Genomic DNA, 6,277 nt, shown 5'->3' on the forward strand with positions numbered 1-6,277 from the left:
GTAGGCTTTTCAGAAAGGGTTGTTTGAATAAAGCATCGTCCGTTTTGCGGTTCCCCATGATATTATAAAGCTTTCGTAAAAGTTGAGATGCGTTGGACTTGTTCAGTGACTCTCCGCTGAGTAGCTGTTCCAGTCTCTTATGTTCTGATAAACTACTACGTTTAACGAGTGTATTGCTCAATTGAGTGTAGCGTTTAGTGTCGTCAGAAGTCTGCAGTATATCGCGCAAGTCTGCTGCTATCTCTGCTGGAAGCACCGCTGGAACGTGATAATACATAGTATGTTCTTGAGTGATTCCATGGAGGGCGAACTGAGCCTGGACTTGGGTCAACCATATGGAGGGATCGTGGTGCCAAAAAGGTGGAAGATGGACGGAGGTGGCATTAACGTTGAGTGAGAATGTGGTAGATGTTGGAGAAGTGCCATGATGTGGTGGTGATGACATGGCTAATTCAATTGAGCTCATCAATTGTTAGTGCTATAGTTGTGACGTAATTAAGTTGATTATCAAGCACTAACAAATGTCTGTCTTACTAGAATGTGAGGAATACTATAGTTAGGTGCACTTCATAAAAATAGATACAATGCGAAAAGTGCGATAAGCCAAAAAAAGTGATGTATCGTTTGTGGGCACTTGTTGAGAATTCCTGAGTGAAGTTCCGGACGCGGGACGTGTCTTCTCTCCAGTATTGTCCGTGGAGACTTGCAGAGCTCTGTTGACTTGCTGTCCTTGCGCGCGAGTGTATGTGTTGAGCCTAGTTGTATGCCTATTTATTGTGCATTGTGAAGAGAGGGGTGTCCCTTCATATTTGATACTTGCACGAACACGAATACAACTTGACCTGATGTGTTTACTGAAGCTCATAATCCTTGTGCGTTACGCAAGTGGTAGCCGCGTAAACAAAAATGGATGAGAATCTGTAGTGTACATGTTGTCGGCTAAGGTTGCAAGTGGGACAGGAATTGTCGCGTGGTTTGAGTGTTTGTGACGCGTGATCTGATGAGTGACCTCTACAACTTCTTGTCGTGGACCATTTTTCTATCCACATCTTCTACCGGATAAACCAAAGTACTCACAACAACCAATAAAAAACCGATCCTTCACAAGGAAATATTCTTTTCCAGTTTATTTTGCTTTATACTTCGATGGCCTATCTGTACCAGATTCAGATATGTTGATGATACTGTGATCGGTTGTGTAGTTCAGATGCACGCATCAAATCACAGGCCTGATTGAACGGGTTTGTTCAATGGCCTCAAGAGCGTCACTTTTTTCAGCTACTTTGAAATTCTTAGGTGGGGTTTCCCTGTCAGTTTTCCAAAAATATGTTGTTTACTGTGCCTCAAGATCACTTGATGACCTTGCATCCGTGCCGCGACATTTCTATGCTCCGATTCTGAGAGCATTATCTGTTCCTAAACCTCATTCTTAAGTTTTTGATTACATTGTTTTATTATATTGTTATATTGTTTATTACATCTTGTACGTAATATTACACTCCATTTTGAAATCGGTCTAATCCTGTCACTTCGCGGGCCTTTTTGTCTCATAATTAAATCACTGTAACACGTTTGTAAGTAGGATTCATAGTCGTCAGATCGGTAATATTCTTACCCGGAAACCTTTATCGATGCTCAGCACTATCTTCATCAGATTTTTGCATTAGGCTGCGGTACGAACTTTTGTATATCAGAAACATCAGAGACCCAAATTCCTCTATTACCGACATGTCCCCGTAGCCTTCTAACTCTGACCCATTGCACGATGCATTCCTGTCATACTTTTTTCACTACTTTCACAATGCACTAACGCTGTTTTTATATTTGTCACGAGTTTGTTTGTTGGATTTCACTTCTGGAGCCTCGTAAAGCACTCCTGACTTAGCTTGATTTGGAGGGTTGGTATGTTTTCGGTTGTTTCTCGACAGAAGCATCCGTTAAACTGAGCGTCACAATTGCCAAAAGGGCATCAGTTCATACGGAGGGTTTCCGTCATTATTTACATTTCACTGGAAATTTGTGTAAACTTTCACCAGCAGATGGTGCTAAGATAGTATGGTAAACGATTGGTTGATTTTCTCTCTTCACACAGCTGCATCCCTCCAATGTCCCGTTTCAGTGATAAATGAGATCTGTTAGCCTGACCTGAGGCCCACGAAAATGAAACAAATAGAACTTGTTATGGCTCAGTCCGGACAGATGTAAATAATGATATTAGTAATGTTTACTGATAATAATTTTATTGTACGTGCACGTGTGTACACACAAGATATCTCTTTAAACGCTAGAAAATTCCAAAAGAATGGCGGCCTAATATGGCTGGTTATCTGACGGGATGTACCTCATAATTGTACCCTTACAAACTGTAGGACAGTAGGAGTGGCCGAAAGAAAGTAACTTCATCGACATAGATAACGTATAAGGGAATGTTGCGTAATTGACGGCCGAATCATTTACTGAACTCGGCCACCCTGTTGCAGACGTTTTACCATCACTCCAACGGACATCATCAGTGTGTTACTGTACAGCGCACCACGTTTTTGTGTCAAATGGATTAGTGAGGCACTAGTAACAACATCAGTAAGCTCGGGGAACAGTTTAACAGCCGACAGCTGAAATGGTCAGCTAAAACGTTATGACATTTTTGTCTTTTTCCGGAAGAAACGTGTGAGAATTAAGTTTCGTACGTATATCGGTATAACCAGACGAACTAGAAATCCAGAATTCAGCGAAGCGTGACAACCAGCACGTATGTATTCAAATTGGCGAATATGTACAGCATATAGAATATTAAAACAAGAGAATAATGAATGGAGCAATGAATAGAGTATCAGTCATGTTCATCACATCCGCCACACCTTGAATGAGCGTGTGGATGTTTATAGTCCAGTGGTGGTCTTGACCGCAATCTTTCGGATCTTCTCGGAATGGAAACTTCAGACTCTTCACAGGTTGTGTTCTTTAGCTACGTTCTGTTCAGATACCATAAGATCATCTACAAAGGACTCATTAGTATTTGAAACAGCAGGAGTGCCGTTAACATACTGACATCTGGTATTGAACTCAACCTGGTCACTATGTCTCCGATGACAACAGAAATCATCCAAATCGAGAATTGTGACCATTCGTTTGCCATTTGATGAAAGTATTATTCCTGTAGCAGGTCGTAAATCATTACCCTTGAAAAATGTAACATCAGCCGTTTTGGCACAGTCAAGACTTGTACGCAACGAACGAGATTTAAATAGAAGCGCGGGACTCTTCCCAGTAACGGAATGGACGGCGTTCCTGTATTGCATTAGAAAATTATCAATCCCACGGTCCAATTCCACAAAAGTAGTGGGAGAGAGTGAAATAATAGCAGATTTAAGTATTCGGACAAAATTTTCAGCAAGTCCATTCGACTGGGGATGTCGCGGAGCAGTAAACAGATGTCGACAACCAAGACCCTTCAACCATTCCTCGAGGAATTTTGCAGTGAAGTGTGTGCCGTTGTCAGTGACCAAAACAGTTGGTACACCTTCATGGCTGAATACTTTCCTCAAGGCTTGCTGAGTGAATTCGGCACTTGGAGAAGTAGTTAGAAAAACTTCAGGCCAACGTGAATATGCGTCAATAACGACCAAAGCATAGTATTCGCCGAGAAAAGGACCACAATAGTCGGCATGAACTCGTTGAATTGCTTGACGAACAGGCTCGTGTAAGCCAAATGGAACAATTCGTCTCCTGGGTATTTGCAAGCCACCTGTAGGCTTAGGACATTTAGGAATCGGTTGTTTGATTTCATTCTCATTCACAGGCGTCGGTAAGGTGATACTGGTTTGCAGTAAGCGTAGAACTTTGAGTCACATAATCGACGGTCCCGACGTTGAAACCAAAAAATTACAATCGATAGAGGTACCTTGGGGTAACCTCACAGGGATCGTGCATCTACCAACTAGAGGTACAGAATGTCCAGTGATACCGCGAATGTTAACATCTGTAGGCACTATCACGGCACTGGGGTAGCTTGCAGTTAGATCTGATTATGGAATGATGGACTCAACACTACCAGTATCAACAATAAAGTCATGCTTTTGACCAGAAGCGGATAACAACGTTTTAAAAACATGTGACGAATTTTGGGACAAAACAGGTAGAGAAAGAGCAGGAATATCCTCAGGTAATGCCTTCACGTCAGTATTTGGGTCATAATTTAAGTGACACACTTTCTTGGACATAGAGACAAGTGGAATGTGTCCTGTTTTACCGCAGATAAAACACTTCGCTCGTCTGTGAGGGCATGAATATCTGGAGTGGTTTCGCCCACAAGATTCACATTTTCCAAATTTTTGAACCATCGGATTACAGTGCGATCTGTGAAGTGACGCGTTGATGAATTTGGGACACGAGAATCCGTTCGGGGTTTGAATTTGTTGTTTGTCTGCATCCTTGAATTATTTCTTTTAGAATAATTTAACAAGACTGCTTCCTCAGTCTTCGTCACATGCCTCACATCTTCATACTGCTCGTTTGGATGCCTGTGTCTGCAGCTGTAACACGAAATCACGAACCAACTGAGAATGAGAGTGGGTCAACATATTGAACCTAGCTCTTTTGGCTGCTACGAAGTTAATCGGTTTGAAGTGTTGAAGAACTTTCTTCTTCAATACAGTGTGGGGAATATCGATTGGAGATTCAGGATATACTAAATTTTTGATCAACGTATACGCCTCCTTGTCAACGAAATGTAGGAAATATGCAGTGAGTTTCTTATCATCCATATCGGATTTTGTAAGGCACCATATGTCGAACCGTTCCAAATAATCCTTTACGTCACGCGCAGTTGAATTAACATCTAATGGTTCCATTCCGGCAGGCATGATGAATCGTTCCAATCGCGACGCCAAAATGTGAGAATTAAGTTTCGTACGTATATCGGAATAACCAGACGGACTAGAAATCCAGAATTCGGATCAGCGCAACAAGTAGCACGTATGTATTCGAATTGGCGTATATGTACAGCATATGGAATATTAAAACAAGAGAATAATGAATGGAGCAATGAATAGAGTATCAGTCATGTTCATCACAAAACGATTTGATGAGATTAGCAAACTTCCGTTGGTTATCAGACCGTTAGATTTCACTTCAGCTTTATATAAACCGCCTATTTGTATACTCCTTATACTGCTACTCAGGAATCACTCTATTTGGTGCTTTTGAGCTTCGCATTTATACCTTACCAGAACTAACTGGACTTTGGGGCCCATTAACGTTGACTTTTCTACAAGTCACTCGTGCTTTTTGGTCGGTTCTTATTTTGGATATAGCTGCTGAAGTGTGCCCACTTATCCGTTAGGTTAACTAATCAAATTCATCATGATCTTAATCTTTCTGCGTTTGCTTCAACTCATTTTCATTCAAATTCAATTTGAAATAAACTGGTGGAAAATTTTGCTCGATCTATGCGAGCTTGATTGGATCTATTTTGAATTGATCCTTGCTGCAACCAATCTCAGACTCAATTTACCGATCGTCACCAATCAATTCACGGGGGTAACCTTAGACAACGTGTCCAAAACGAACAGAAATCAGGACCCGCAACCGAGTAGCTGAAACATATCTGGATTGCAGTTTATCACACTTAGGCCACGGCACAATAACCAATAGGGTCGTGCGACAGCACGGATGTGTGCCAGTGCGCACACGACCAGGGTTTCACAAAGCGGGTAATCGAATGAAACGTTCCGTAATGTGGGAGGGGGCCGCTGGCTATTCGCACAATGAGATTGAGTTCTCGAAATCTACGGCATTTTCAGACTTGCCACTTCATAGTGTAGAATGTCTATGTATAATGTATATGCTCCTGTATTATTGAAAATCCTTTACTATGGCGATTTGTTTAAGTGAACCAATTCCCCAGGTGAATAAACACCACCGACTTTGAATACCTTACCGGATGATAAAAAATCGCGAATTGTGGAAAAGGTTGACTCACATACACTGAGCGTAACTTTCAGGTATTTTCCCACCGGAACAGATTTCCTTAACATTCTAGAATATAAATGGTCTTTGAAGATGCAAATTATGCGCAAGCGCATTCGTGCAAACAAATTTTGGCCAATGATTCTTCGTTGCCAGTGGTGCACGCTAATTATTTGCTAAACATCGTGCACGTTGACTGGCAAATTACAGAGTTTTTCATTATAGGTTCCGAATTATGCTAGAAAGTCGTCCGGGTTCATCGATCTTATCCACTAACATGCGGCTAGGGGTACACGATACCTAACTAACT

The sequence above is a fragment of the Opisthorchis viverrini genome, assembly GCF_000715545.1.
Source record: "Opisthorchis viverrini unplaced genomic scaffold opera_v5_331, whole genome shotgun sequence".
NCBI classification, from domain to species: Eukaryota; Metazoa; Platyhelminthes; class Trematoda; order Opisthorchiida; family Opisthorchiidae; genus Opisthorchis; species Opisthorchis viverrini.